At 37.0% G+C, this 15,932-nt stretch overlaps 2 long non-coding RNA genes across 3 annotated transcripts; one reads left to right on the forward strand and one right to left on the reverse strand.

Moving 5' to 3' along the window:
• The first annotated feature begins 597 nt into the window (after positions 1–597).
• LOC121050286 lies at positions 598–5,383 on the forward strand. 2 transcript variants are annotated; one of them, XR_005802553.1, is made up of 11 exons: positions 598–648; positions 773–826; positions 963–1,087; positions 1,309–1,519; positions 1,619–1,709; positions 1,845–1,986; positions 2,495–2,563; positions 2,631–2,720; positions 4,785–4,947; positions 5,021–5,137; positions 5,259–5,383. It is a non-coding gene; the product is annotated as an uncharacterized LOC121050286 (long non-coding RNA). The 2 variants fall into 2 exon arrangements; XR_005802552.1 differs by having other exon boundaries at positions 4,785–5,137.
• Positions 5,384–10,435: 5,052 nt separating this feature from the next.
• LOC112179591 lies at positions 10,436–11,977 on the reverse strand. Its single transcript, XR_002927813.2, has 4 exons — positions 11,727–11,977; positions 11,570–11,629; positions 11,213–11,357; positions 10,436–10,969 (listed from the first exon to the last, which is right to left on the reverse strand). It is a non-coding gene; the product is annotated as an uncharacterized LOC112179591 (long non-coding RNA).
• Between the last annotated feature and the right edge of the window lie 3,955 nt (positions 11,978–15,932).

Here is a 15,932-nt window from a genome sequence, read left to right on the forward strand (position 1 = left end):
TCATTAGTTAGGTTTCTAGTTAGCTTTCTTCTGAGCAGTCAAGTGATCAGGACATCTCAGTTATCTCAGATAAGTGGCGAAAGATGGTTGAAATCTCTGTATTTACAGTTGGTCTTGCTAGCTTACTTTGACAAGCTTATGAAAACGTCAGATTAGGTTGCCTAATCTGACTGCTTAAAGAATGCACGACTTTTTGCATAAAGGGGTAGTTGAATGTTTTGTGTTTAATTAACCCATGCAATGTTTTATTAAAAAAATTTTGAAGATAGATTATTTCTGTTTTTTTTATTTTCACCAAACTCAAATATAATTTAGTTAAATATTCTGGACTTTTTAAATATAATTTCTTGAAAACATGCCTCCATGGAATGCGTATAAGAGTTCAGAAAGGTGAAAGGAGGGGAAACTGATTTTTATATAGTATCATGCCTCAAAATTTTTACTGTATAAGAACTTATCCTCTAGTAGTTGATCCTCTGTTGCGATCATATAATTGCGTGTTTTGATGATTGTAGTGATAATATTCTTTTGTTGTCTGTGTTCAATATATGCCTCAGATTTTTGGAATGGAAAGTGCCAGGAAAAACTATAAGAAATCAAAGATGTCGGACCAAAAAGAAAGAAAGAAAGAAAGCAAAGATGCTGATGGTATTCTGATGGATGTCTATATATAAGCTTCCAAATGGGAGTTGTTTGTTATGTTTGCATCATATAATTGCATCTTTGGATGATATAATGCTAATATTCTTATGTTGTCTGTGTTCAACCTCAGATTTCTGAAATGAAAAGAGAGAAGGAGACATATGAGAAAGCAAGGATGCTGAAGGTATTTGATTGATATGTCTTATTGATATGTCTATAAGCTTCCAAACGGCAGTTGTATGTGATGTTTTCACTTTTAAATAGCTTAGAAAAGAGGCTTATCTTATTGATTGAAATACACTGAGTGCATGAGTACATAGAAAATATCAGGGCTGCATAGGCCAAGGATTTTACAAGTGAAGATGGTGAAAAGAGGCAGATGGCAGTTGCTACCTATCTTGTGATTCTTGTCGATAAATATTGTCTGAGGGCTGGAAATGATAAGGTATTACTTCGGTGATCCTTTGCACCTGATTGTGTGTGAGTGTGTGTATTTATTAAAAAAAAAGAAAAAAAGAACTTTAGCTAGTATCTGAGTTGGAGGAATTCTTATGGAGTCGAACAAGCACACTTATATGTATAGAAATCAGTTTTTCATGTCTTACTGTCTTTACAGAATGTTCGTATAGGCTAATATTAACTGTACTTTTGATGTTTACTCTCCAGTGTCAGCATAATGGTCTAACAGGATCCAAGTTTTAGAGAGAGAGTATGAACAGGAAAATTCAAACCATTTACCTTCAAAGAATTCAACAGAATCAGTTGTGCATGCTTTACTTTTATTGCTGGCAGGATGATGATGAAATTGATACTGTTGAGTGCTGCAAATTAAAAGTAGCTAGAGTACGTCAAAACAATTCCCCCTAACTCGTTGGAGGTAATATCTCGCATTTGTGGATTTTAAATCATTGGACGTAGTTTAAGAGTTTACTTTGTCAAGAGAATAACCGGTCACCTCTATTTTTGACAAAATTAGTTCAACTTCCTTGTTAAAGATTCAATAAGATGTGAAACTACTGTTGACGTTGAGCTTCCTGTTTACAAGGCCATTGAAGAGTTCCTGGCTGGTGAGTGGCAACTGTTCTAATTTAGGACGTCTTTCATTCATTTTTGTCTTTATATAAGCTGAGAAATGTGAGTGTGTGTGTTTTCAATTTGATACAAAGGCCATCTCTATGGTTCTCTTTTTCTATTTGCTTCAGGAAAGAATGGTAGTGAAGGTCTATTTGACAAGTTGGAGAATACCAGTGAATTGAATGCACATCTAGAGGGACTGATGCCTGGCCTTACAGGAAAAGTATTCCGTACAGTACATACAATGCATGCATTACATTGGATGAAATAGTACGTTGTACTGGCCTTCACCAAATCTGTACCTTTTACTTCTTGTGCACTCTGTTATGTTTTATGTATCAGCTGCTGTGTAAATATTGTTTTTCTTTTTGGTCCTTTATGTTCACTATTCATAGTGTTTCACCTCGGATGGAAGTAAATCATCATTACCCTTCATCCTAGAAAATAATCTTTATGACCCTCATCCTAGTGTCAATATCGATGTAAATCATCATGACCCTTCATCCTAGAAAGTTATCCTTATGACCCTCATCCCAGCATCAATATCGATATGCTCTATGAAGGCGTTAGTGTGAAATGTTCAGTACGGTTAAGACGGGATGAACATGCGGAGTTTAGAGTGACTGTCGATCTAGTCCTTGTTATTGGAATGTTGGTGTCACTTTTATGGTTTGGCACTGAAGGATTTGATGTCAATGATTCTTCCTCCTTCCCCTTCCAATGTTTCTATTTCCTGTTGTATTCACTTTTCTTTTTCTTTTTTCATTCGTGATGGAAGTTGAACAAAGAAACTCCCTCTGGAGCTGTTTCAGAGAAAGCAGGTGTTTATAGACAGGCAACCAGGGAGGTAAGACAGTCCATCCCGTATAGTTAATAAGAAAGTCATCCATAATTGTTTGTATTTCACTTTGCAGGTTGCTATTATCTGCAATTTTCAGCGTACTGTCGCAAGGCCTGGTGGTGTACGGATGTACTGGTTAAAAGAGAACATGAGTGAGTTGCAGGTAATGATGATGTATGGAACTTTATAGAAGCACCAAGTGCCATGCATTCTTGAAAACTTCAGAAGGTGATGGCATATCTGATCTGGGGTTAGGAAAAAATATGAGTTAATTATTGGTTACTCCATATACTTATAGGGTTTCGTCGTTTCAGTCCCGACCTTCGAATTTCACTTAAAAAGTCCTTCAACTCTCAATTTCCTCCCATTTCGTCCCTGCCGTCAAGCTCCGTTCAAATTGCCTGTTAAATTGCTGACGTGACATTCCTCACGCGCTGAAATGTTTAATTTACCCTCACTTACTTTTTTTAATTTTTTTTTTATTTTCTTCTCTCTCTCTCGTTTTTTTTTTTTTAACCTCTTCTTCTTCCTCCTCTGTTTATCTCTGTCTTCTTCTTCCAAAAACAAACCCAGCTCTCTCCATCTTCACTTCCTGCTCCCTTAACCTCCTCCACTTCTCTTCCTCCTTCGAACCCAGCTCCACAACATCATCAACATTCACTTTAACGTCCAGAGGCCATTCACATAGGCCAAAACAGATGCAAATATGCAATTCAATCAATCAATCTATTCAATTCTCATTCATAGAGGCCAAAACATATGCAATTCAGTTATTAATTAATCAATTGATTCAATTCACATCCAAAATAGATACAGAGGCCAAATATTGATATTTCAAAACAGATACAGTAAGCAAAGTCATCCAAAACAGCTTGAACCCAGCAACTTAATCGAACCCAGAAAGACCATAGCCCAAAATCAAAAAATTAAGAATGAGAAACTTAATCGAATCCAGCAACTTAACAAGAGATTCAAGAAATTCGAACCCAGAAATCGAGCTTGAAGAATCACCGAGCTTGAACCCAGAAATCGAACCCAAAATTTCTCCAAGCTTGAGTCACCGAGCTTCACAGAATCACAGCTTGAGGAAGAGTCAAAGAGAGCGAACCAAGAGTGAAGAGTTCGAGCCTTCGACTGAAAAGTGTAAACCCAGAAATTGTGAGATTGTGAGAATCATGATTCATGAGAGAGGCAGCAAATCAACTAAAAGTCTAAAACCCAGAAATTCGACTTACCAGCAAATCAACAATGTCACCGGTTGGGGGAGAGAGAGAGAGAGAGAGAGAGAGAGAGAGAGACGACGTATCGTCGTTTTGATTTTGAACCCAAAAACCCAATCTTCAATTCTTCGTCGATTTGGTTTTTAAGTTTCAAGAGAGCACCTAGCCGCCTCCTCTTGCCCTCAGTCGCCGAAGCCTCCCGATCTCGACCTCACGATCGTCTCCGCCAAGCACCTAAAGAACGTCAACTGGAAGAACGACAACCTCAAGCCCTACGTTGTCTTCTGGGTCGACCCCGACCTCATCCTCGCTACCAAATCTGACGACTCCAGCTCCACCCGATCCTTCTGGATTGAGCACTTCACTTTCCCTCTCTCCTTCTCCCTCCATGACTCCTTCCTCACCCTCGAAATCTTCCACTCCAAACCCTTAGTCGGCTCTCTCCACCTCCCCCTCAAAGACCTACGTGACCCAGATAAATAGAGGAGGAAAGAGATGGAAGAAGAAGAGGTCAAAAGAAAAAAAGAAAAAAAGAAAAACAGAAGAGAGAGAGAGAGAGAGAGAGAGAGAGAGAGAGAGAGAGAGAGAGAGAGAGAGAGAGAGAGAGAGAGAGAGAGAGAGAGAGAGAGAGAGAGAGAGAATAAATAAATTTAAAAAAAATTAAGTGAGGGTAAATTAGACATTTCAGCTCGTGAGGAATGCCACGTCAGCAACTTGGACGGAGCTTGACGGCAGGAACGAAATGGGAGGAAATTAAGAGTTCAGGAACCTTTTAGGTGAAATTCGAAGGTCAAGGACTGAAATGAGAAACCCTAAAACTATAGGGAGTAACCAGTAATTAACTCAAAAAATATTGTTTGGGTTGATGTCCTGCCGTCCTGGGTATTATCCAAGTGATTAACCGTGTCCTCCCTTGCCGTTTTGTTTGTGTGGGTTTACGATGTTCTGAGCATTGAAATGCATGCTTCTTTCTTGCTCTCAACCCAATTCTTTTCGTTTGCTTGCAGGGCACATTGACAGAGCTGAAAACAGATTTGGACAGGGCAGTAATGAGATTGCCCCCACTGAGAAATTCTAATGGAAAACTAAAGAGAACCCTGACCCCAGAAGAGTAATTGAACTTGTTTGCTATTCTAAACCAATATTTCTATCAAGTGCGGATGATTCCTTGTGAGTTTTGATTTGATACATGTTAGAGAGGACGATAGCAGAAACAATTCAGATGACTGAAAAATTGGAACAGGATATGAGAACCCAAGAGAACCAGAAATGCATGTCAGTGGGAATGCCCAAAATCAAGTATCTTGACCCTAGGATCACTGTTGCATAGTGTAAGCGAAAAGAAGTTCCTATTAACAAAGTGAGTTTTGCTAATCATCTTTTCGAAGAAATTCATTTTGTTATGAGATACGATTATTGTTCTTGTTCAGATTTCATAATGAGCATGTGCTAGTAAACTTGATCATTTCTTATCGACACAGATATACACCGAGTGTTATGTGCCAATGTTTGAGTGGGCAGTGGATGTGGATATCGACTTAAGATTCTGATATGAGGGCATCTGCATCTGCTTAATCATGTGCTTATTCTATCTATTGTAAAAAACCTGGCCTTTCTTGTTCCGATTATAGAACTTTGAACTATAATAGGGTACGTTGGAGCCTCTTTTATCTTTGTGTTTTGCCCAATTAGGGATCAGGGTTTGATCTCCATACATGCGCTTATGTGCATATGATGATTGTTTTTTTTTTTTTTCAATTGCTTCTGTGTCAAGCAATCAGAAACAACATAATCAGGAATTTAGGAATTTTCAGAACAAATCATTTTCCCAAATCAAATGGGGGAACTACGTTCGGCTAGCTTGATCCCTTAGCAGGGTACATAGGCAGTCCGGTAATAATTGGATCCAGCCATCTTTTCCAACATTTGCTTTCCCAAAACCAAATTCTAAGTAAATAGCCTTTAAGTCTCTACTGGGGTGGTGTACCATGGAATAGCGGGAGCAAAGAATCAAACAAGCTCTGCTATGCCTTTGTTTCCAACTTGTATGAAGTCATAGCCTGCTCAATCTATGGGAGTTTCTTTGCCATATATGCAGATTTGTCTTCTTGAAGCTTTTGGCTTTTTTCATCTTGCTCTTTCAAGAAGTCCTGCATAGTGTCTTCAAAAGATTGTCTCTTAGCATCATATTTTGATCGCCTCTTCTGAACTCGTTGCTCATCTATTATTAATGGCAGATAATGTAGCTGTCAAAGCTTCAAGCTCTTTGGAAGATCTTGCAAGTTGAGGCTCTAAAGTTATCTTGGATTTCATACACTCCTTGAGTTCAATGTCCATGGTACTATTCTGCTCAAGGATCCCAGTAGTAGCTAATGTTTGTTCCGCCACCTCTAGCATCTTCTCAATAGCAATCATAAATGCTTCGAGAGTTGGGACTTTCTAGCTTTCAGGGTTTAATTATAGGGCAGAGCATGTCAAGGCTTGATGTGATGTCCGGAACATGGGCTAATAGTTCCTTTGGTGTCAAAGAGGAAGAAACTTCATCATAAATGTCCACAAGCTGAGCAATGAGACAATTCTTCTTGAAGGATGGCAATTCTGAACCAAGTAAATCAGACATAGAACTCTCTAGGTTCGACAATTTTGACAGAGCTTGGTTTGAAGAAGCTTCACTCAAACAAATGGTTGGCACAACTAGTTCATTCTTAATGACTTGATCTGAAGCTTCCATTCTCAAAACTCTGTGAATATTCAACCCTTGCTTATCTTTTGAAGAAGACTTCACTTGGATAACAATAGTATCTTCAACCACCTTTTTGAGCCTAACTCGATTGTGACCGCCACAGGTCATTTGTGGAATGGGCCATGCTAGCCTTAGAACAAGAAGCTTCATCACGAGACTTTTTTGAGGAGCCTTTCTAAAAGACTTTCCAAGAGGCTTTTCCACTTCCGAGACTTAACTTTTTGTTCAAACCAGTAGGAACTTCTCTCAAATTCTGCACGACGAAAACACGTTGTGACTCTTCAATAGGGCGTTGGTTCAAAGTCATGAAAGTTTTAGACACCCCGCAGCCCCAAGTAAGGAGTACAAGCTCTCAACCACCATCTGCAGTATCACCATGTACACTGTCCAGAACTAGAAGAACGTGGGATACATATATGAGAGGTAGTATTCTTTCTATATAGGACAATCTGTGCCCTCAATAGGTTCTTGACACCACAATGGTGCCTTTTGGAAACACCAAAGGATAGTTTGTTGGAAGGAACACTCTGATGATCATCAAGACCGAACTGACAAGCAAACCTGTTTGGATCATAGGATTCAAGGAAAAGATTCTCACCAACTCGCGCATGAAACACTGTAGAACGCATACAGACCAGAATCTCAAATAACACATTAGGCAATTGTCGTCATCTAGCAAAAAAGGCTATTTGTCACCAGCAAGAGTAATAGGACGATGAATGATAAATTTGTTGGTCTTGAAAATCATATGAGCCTCAGTAATACTCAAACTCCTGCCTTGAACGCCTGCATACTTGGCCAGACGAGGATATCCTATTAGGAACTCTTTATCAGAGCATGACGTGTACAAATAAGAAAAACACTTTCCAAGCCAGCCAATGACATAGTGAATGGGAAAACTAGAGTTAGAAGAGTCGGGATCTGTAGGATGAGTAGCCACATCACCAAGACCTTGATAGACATAACCTAATACTGTTGGTGCAAGAGACACCCTGAATGTGCTAAGCCAGAATGCCAAGAATGCGGCTAATTTCCCCTATTTTGAAAGCTTTAGCTCATGCTTTAGAACTCTTTAGTTTCAGAAAAGTGAAATTTTTACAGTCTCCATAGGCTCCGTAAATTATGTCCTCCTGATAGAAATGCACCATAGCCAGTAAACATATTTGCTCTTATAATCAGTGCATGGATAGGTGTAGATCTTCAAAAGCTTTGCAATCGTGGAAGGATATGATCCAACCCTTACCAGATCTTTGTTTGGAGGGAAAAATTATTCATATGGATCACTTGAAATCGGCAATCCCCCAATGACATTTAAATCATGTAAAGAGATGCTCATTTCCCCGTCTGCATGGTGAAAAATTGTTGGTCAAAGGCCTCCATAACTCACAAAATGGTCTCCACTCATTGCAACAATACTAATATGGATAATGAGAAACTGCCACTGCACCAAAAATACCGACTCTGTATAGTGTTTCTTCAAAGTTAGTAAGGGTAGTTTATGTCCATTCTAAATTGCCATGGTCAAACACGGCCCGACCTTGAAAAATGAAAACAAAGTCTTCACCCCAGTCTTCTTACACGTCAGCATTCTATGAAGGGCAGGGTAAAAATCTTCTCCAACTGGAAATTGCAATCATCTTCCTCATCATTGTTCACCTTCATCAATGTATCAGTATCAAACCGAGCACCAAAATAACGGACATTCTTTATGACACCGTATTCAGCATGAGGACAAATCTAGGTGGCAAGAGTTCAATTTAGCAGTTGTAATCCAGGTAGACCGACTCTTAAGGGACTCATTGAGATTAATTGAGTTCAAAGGTAGTGATCTTTGGTATTCGGGACCATAGTCAAGATCTTTTCTTGGCCTCTTTGGAGCCCTCTCAGAGCAAAGAAATCCCTGAGCATGCATTACCTAACACAAGAAATACTGATCAGTAAGTTGGGAACATCAAGCCTCACATGCGCAAAGTCTTTTCATGCACGATGCTTGGGGGCAATTGTTGAGATATAGAATAAAATAAATAAGAGAAATTGATGCTAATTGTATACTTTTACATAGCTGTTTTGAGACAAAAATGAAAAAAAAGAAATTCATTCAATGTCGCATATTTGATAAGCTTGTAAAAGTCGTTAGCCATGCCAATTCAAATGTCGTCAAGCAAAGGAGAATACATTGTCTGTTAGCTTTGACTGATTCAAGTGTAAGTGGCTCTTGTAAAGTTGATTAAATTTTTTACCAATTAAAACATGAAGATAACAAGTGGTAAGCTTCATAACTTTGATTCAAATTTCAAAAAACCAAGATTGGGAGGGCTATCAAGTTATCTTGTCAGCCATACACTACTATAAAATGGTAGCAACGTGAATAAAATGGGGGAGAAATAAAACAACAATCAAAAGGTTGAAGTTCTACCGAGGTAGAAAGTGACGACAAGCTCCAAGAGAGAAGCTCAAGTATACACCATGCTCTGATCTTGTCTTCTTTCGCAGGGATCCAGCAAACTCTCTAAAAACAAAAGAAGGTTGTTCATGAACAACCCATTTTCTTTTATTAACTATAGGAACAAATGGTCATTCATGAACGGCCATGGTGATCTCTTGCATTAAGACTAACATGTTTGTTCATGGACGGTCGATGTCTTAACACAAAAAGATGCTGCCATCAATTTTGGCTTTGGGACATAGCAGGGTTATTCATGAACAACTAAGTTCCAATGATAAAACCAATGAAGTAGCATCTTTCACTACCCTTCAAAATCAGCAATACCAATTGTTTATGTTGGTATCGGGATGTCTCTACCTAGAGAATCACATGTGAGTACCTTCGATCTCAGGATATGTCAAGATAAAGAGATAAGTCAGGGGAAGACCGGCGTTACCGGCTTATAACCCTCCAATGTCTAAATTAGTATCGAATATGTAAGATAAATACAAAATAATGATACGGAGAAGGTACAGTTTTGGACTTACTTGATATGGAAGTATCTACCATTATATATAGGAGAAGGTGAGGGTCTCATGTTGATCATGACACACAGGGCAGTAACAATTTGTGGTCAACCTCCTTTTGCTTCTTTCAACATTAGTGAGGACCTTACCATGACAAAGAAGCCAAAGGAAAGTCTTCAACTTAAGTGGAATAGAAAGTTTCCAAAGGATATACCAAGGGAACTCCTCAAAGTGTTCTTCATGCAATAGAATATGATAAACATATGTCATAGTGAAGTGACCATTACTAGTACCATTCTAAATTATCCTATCATAACCACAAACCTCCAAACCAATAGGTATTTTGACAATTCCATAAATAATATCATCATTAAAATGCATCTTGAGAAAGTTTAAATTCCATTCCCTTCCTCTCGAACATCATTTACTTTGGTGTCAAGATTGGCATTAATTAGAAGTATCAACAATAGTTTGAATCAAAGGTCCATCACATGTCCAAGTGTCATTCCAAAAATCACTACTAGCAAAAATAGCTATACACACTGATTTTAATCAGTGTGTATAAAACCTAATAGCTACTGAAATCTGTATGGGAAGCCCAATGGCTACCCTACACTCACAGATGCTATGTCTGTTCAATCTGGTGGGGTGGTCTTTGGTCTTCCCCCACTGATAGAAAAATCAGTGTGAGATTTTTAGTGGGACCCATTAATATTTCACATTACACAATTAAAATTATAATTATAAAAATCTGTGTGAATGATGAATCAAAAATCTGTGTGAATGATGAACGGCCAAGAAACCGTGTGAAAGAATGAAAATGCATTCAACCTGACAATAATATATCATCCTCCTACTGCAATAAAAAATAAATTTCAACCACAATAAAAATTGCATTCTCTTGTGGCACATTAATAAATCCTTTACACATCCATTGATCCAAATTAACAGAGCTACCGAAAATATATACAAAGGAAAGAAAATTCTTCATTCCAAAATATAATTGTTCATACAAACTACAATTCATATTGTTCTAGAGTTAACTCAGAAAGCAAGAGTTCTTGGAATTCAAAACAAGGTAATTGTTGATGAAGGTGGAAGACCACTATGACTTCCCCCTTCAACAACAGATTCCTTGTCCAAGAACATCACTATTCTAGCCCATCTACATTTACCATCTAACCCTCCTAAAGATTAGTTGAGAGCAGTTTACAACAAAAACCAAAAGCTGCTCTCATATCATCTATATTGGCAGAACTCACCATATTAGTTTGTTAAAGTTGTGGGCACTTCCGGGCGATATCCATACTGCATAGATGGAGTTGGGATAATTGGTAAATTACTTTGTGGCCGAGTTGAAGTACCTTGTGTGATCTGCTCCACAAATGCTTGTGATGACGTGTCCATGCCAGAAAATCCAGCTTCTTTCATCCATTGCCCCATTCTTTGAACTGCTCTTTGCTCCACCATCTTCAAGTTTTCTTCCATCAATGCCATCTGACCCAATTAAAACAATCAAACCAGAATCAGCTACATGGCATTGGCAAAAAAGAGAAAGATTTGTATAATTTTTATTAGTGTATCACCAAAACAAAACAGAACACACGAATATCATTAAGTCACAAGCCTGGGGAAAACTCAGCAAAATTTAAGAGGATAAAAAGGCATAAAGAAAAAACCCAGTTCAGCTTATATAGAGCACACTATGAAAATAGTATCCGCTGTTGGACCGAAGTATACCTTTAGTTGAGATTCAGACTCATGCATCACCCAATTAAGCACAAGTGGAAAATCTGGACTTCCAGCTACTTGCCGAACGTTGAAGGCACAGACAACCTGGAAGAAGTTCCGTGGTGTGAAGGCACAGGCAACCAAGAACAAGTTCCTAGGAGTGAGGCAGAGACCATGGGGAAAAAAGGCAGCAGAGATTAGAGAAAACAATAGACATGCATCACCCAATTAAGGCAATTTACCGAAATACAAAAGCGTCTTCTTTTTTTCCCATCCAGATAAACAGAAAACCATTTAAGAATTAAAAACCCAAACACGATTCTCAGGGAAATTAACGTTAACACTCATAGTGTAGAGAAAACTCACCTCTAACTCCAGAATCAATTTCGCTGATCAACAATCTAGGGTCCCCTAGAACCGTATGTCCTGCAACCAATTGAAAGACACAGATTCAATGGAGACATAATCAATTTCAATTACATGGAAGCATTTTCTTGTTGAGAACAGAGGTTGAGAGAATCACCCTATTTCGTTGCTTGAAGAAACATCGATTTGGGAAGACTCTGGAATATGGGTTTGTTTGGACTTTGGAGGAAACGGTGCCTTTGGGAATGTTGTGTGTAGTGATATAATCAATTTCAATTATATGGAAGGAGTTGAAGGTTGAGAACAAAGTTTGAGAGGAAGAAGAAAGATCGATTTGGGAAGAGTTTGGAATTTGGGTTTGTTTGGACTTTGGAAGAAACGGAGGCTTTGGGAATGATGTGTGTAGTGAGTGAGTCATAAACTAAACCTAAATGATAGGCTTTTTACGGAAATAATAAATATTATTATTATAATTATTATTAATAATTTTTAATTAACTGCTACAAAATTCCGTGTGTCTACTCAAATATTGAGCGCGAACCCTATTCTTAGCCCCGCTCTCATTGTGAATTAATAACAAAATATAGACTGATATATGTGTGAGATGCAAACATGTCACTTCCATGTCAATCAAATATTCACACGGACGTCTGTGAGAAAGTAGCGATTGCTACAAATAATTGTGTAAAACTTAAAACAAATATCGTCCTTTTCTCACATTCCTCTGTGCACACTGATATCAGTGTGCATTAATAACAAAACATAGACTGATATCCGTGTGAAATGCAAACATGTCGCATTCATATGTCAATCAAATATTCACACGGATATTTGTGAGAAAATACCAATTGCTATAGATAACTATGTAAAATTGCATACAGATATCAGTAGCTATTTTAAATTCACACAGATAGCAGTGTGAAAGTCGTTGTAACAGATATCCCTATCAATTAAACGCACATTAAAAAAATTATCATTTTGCTATTCTTTACAGATATCTGTGTCTAAATTATTTACACAGATATCAGTATATAAAAATTACTTGGTACATACAGATATCTGCGTATAAATTTGTTACACAGATATCTGTGTATAAAAATTACTTGGTACATACAGATATCTGTGTATGAATTCTTCACACAGATATCAGTATATAAAAATTACTTGGTACATACAGATATCTGTGTATCAATGCTTTACACAGATATCTGTGTATAAAAATTACTTGGTACATACAGATACTTGGTACATACAGATATCTGTGTATCAATGCTTTACACAGATATCTGTGTATAAAAATTAGAGTTAATTCGATTCAAGTCCTTTTTGTTATATAAAAATTAGATTTAGTCCGCGCATATTTTCTTGTTAATTGCGGTCCATTTGTTTTTTTTAATAGTCCAATTTGCCCTTAGAACCAAATAAGGTATATAATTTCAAATTCACTAATTAGATCACAATTTTAGCTCAATTTTAAATTTTAAATTCAAATTCCAAAATTTACAATTCATCAATAAAAAATTTTCAGACAAAGAAGACTAAATGCATTCATATAAACTCAATATACCTAAGATGTAGGTCTAATACTTATATACCTACATTATAGGATAAAAAACATTAGAACAAAAATTCAAACATTATTGCTTCATTTGTATCTATATAGTAGGTATTTAAAGTTGTATCGTAGAGATTTAATCTACCTAGACATATGAAGCAGGGAAAAAAAACATAGAATATAAATCAAAAGGTACAAATATGTATATATAAAACTTATACCTAATTAAAAGATAAAATGTATGAAAGAGAAAATGTGAGACAATGATGGAACCTTAGATATAGAGATATAGAGAAACTTGATTTTTTTTTTTTTTAATTGTGAAATCTTACCTATAAATAAGGCATGTAAATGTGAAATAAAAATGTCTAATCAAATTCTAGGACAAATCGTACCTATAACACCATAATCGATTCTATATTAAAGGTAAGCAAAAACTTCTTACCAAATCTATAATAAAGGTAGCTGGGAATTCTCTCTAATCTTGGATCAACAATACTGTAAATGTCTCCTTGCGCAAGCATGGAAGCAACCCATTGACTAATGGGAATTCTCTCTACAGTTCCTGATATAACAGGTCGGTTTGTGATAATTTCCAACAGCACAATCCTAAAGCTATAAACATCACTTTTCTCATTTAACCTGCTTGTTAGGTAGTACCTGCAGCAAAGCCAAACCATGCAACTCGAATCACAATGATTTCGCAAAATTACAACGTTGGATTGAAGTTTGAAAAATAAAGATTTGAAAACTAATGATGATCAGTAAACTAAAATTAATCTAGAAGTACTACTTACTCAGGGTCAAGGTACCCGGGAGTACCAGCAATGCCAGTTGTTATATGAGTCACAAGGTCTGTAGGGAAATTTCTGGATAGGCCAAAATCAGATACTTTGGCTTGGAAGTTTCAGTCAGCAAGATGTTTGCTGATTTCACATCCCTGTGAATTATAGGTGGCTTACCACCATAATGCAGATACTCCAATCCTGCATTTCAAAATTCATCACAAAAACTTTCAACAAAAAGAGGTAAAAACATGGACCAAAATCATTAAGTTGCTGACCTTGTGCAGCGTCTACTGCTATTCGAAGCCTGTCTTCCCAACCCAAAGTAGTGGAACTGTCATCTAAATCCATGGTAAGGTATGATCATTTTATATAGGGTGTAGAAAAATGATGGTAAGGTATGTAAAATGATCATAAGTTATAATTTTTTTTAATGACGATGCATCAATTAAGGGTATTGTTGTGGTGATGACATATTATAATTGAAATAGTTTTTATGAATACCAAATTGATTGAAAAACAACATTAACTCTCAATTTATTGATACATAAATTATTGATTGTTTTGAGTAATATTGTGCTGGGTAAATTTGGTATGTGAAAAAGTAGAAGTTGACTCATCATGCTAATATAGGAAAGTAAGCTGATGTGGATGCTTAGTCACTGGACCGCAATTAACAAAACTTTTCGTTCGGATTACAATCAAAACAGGTCATGGTTTTTGGACTTTTAACTAATTAACTCAAAAAATTACTTAATACATACAGATATATGTGAGAATATCTAAACACACTGATTTCAGTAAGTAAATGTGTAAGCTTTTTCTTCTGTGGGACCCAGACATTCACTTCTAACAGATGTCTGTATCTATAAGTTAAAGCACACTGATAAAAACTCAGTGTGAGAGTCAGTGTGTATAAAATCAGTGTGGGTTGCTCTTTTTGCTAGTAGTGAATTAACAGTAGTTCCATTTCCAATTCACCAGATTAACCCTTTCTTCAACAATTGAACACCATGGAGAATACTTCTCCAAGTACTAGAGCTCCCAGAAGGACAAGAATAATTTGCATGGAGAAGATGAGTGTCTTTTAAGTATTTTTGATGAAGAACCTTGCTCCAAAATCCCCCATCACCTTGACCCAATCTTAGCAAGCGTTGCCTGATTCATTTTTCTAATCGTTTTTATTCCTAGGCCACCAAATATCTTGGGTCTGCAAAGTAGAACCCAATTGGCAAGCTAGATTTTACTGCTATCATTGTAGTCACCCCACAAGAAATTCATGTTCAATTGGTCTAAAGAATCGGACACAGAAGCAGGAATTTTCACTGTCTACATAACATACATAGATATAGAAGAAGTGACAGAGTTAATGAGTGTAAGTCTACCAGTCAAGTTTAACATTCTGCCCTTCCAACTAGCAAGCTTATGTTGAACTTTATCGACAATTGTAGCGTAAGTTAGTTTTATTCACTTTTGAATGGATTAAAGACATCCCCAAATATTTTTCAAGGTTAGTGGAAAGAGCAGAGCCACATATTCTACTAATATCACCATTGTACTTCTATTGGTATTAGGAGAACAAAAATTAAAACTCACCTCTTGACCAGAAAAATCACAGAAGATATCAAGGCACTTTTTGAAATTCTTGCTTGCTCACAAGTAGCTTCAGCAAATAAGATATATAAGATCATCTACAGAGAAGAGGTGTGATATGAAGGGTCTAGATCCAGAAGCATGAATCAGTTTCCATTGTCCAACTTCAACAACGGATGTGATTGAGTGTGATAACTTCTCCATATTAAGGACAAAAAGATAAGGAGACACAGGGTCACCTTATCTAATACCCCTACTTGCTTTGAAGTTTCTTGATAACTCACCATATTGATGAAGCACAATCTATAACTAGATTCATAATCTTCTCAGGGAACTGTGTTTCATAAAGAATAGAGGTAATAAAATTCCAATTAAGTCTGTTGTAGGCTTTGGACAAGTCGATTTTCCAAGCTAAAAAACCTTTTTCACC

This window comes from Rosa chinensis, chromosome 7 (genome assembly GCF_002994745.2).
Source record: "Rosa chinensis cultivar Old Blush chromosome 7, RchiOBHm-V2, whole genome shotgun sequence".
NCBI classification, from domain to species: Eukaryota; Viridiplantae; Streptophyta; class Magnoliopsida; order Rosales; family Rosaceae; genus Rosa; species Rosa chinensis.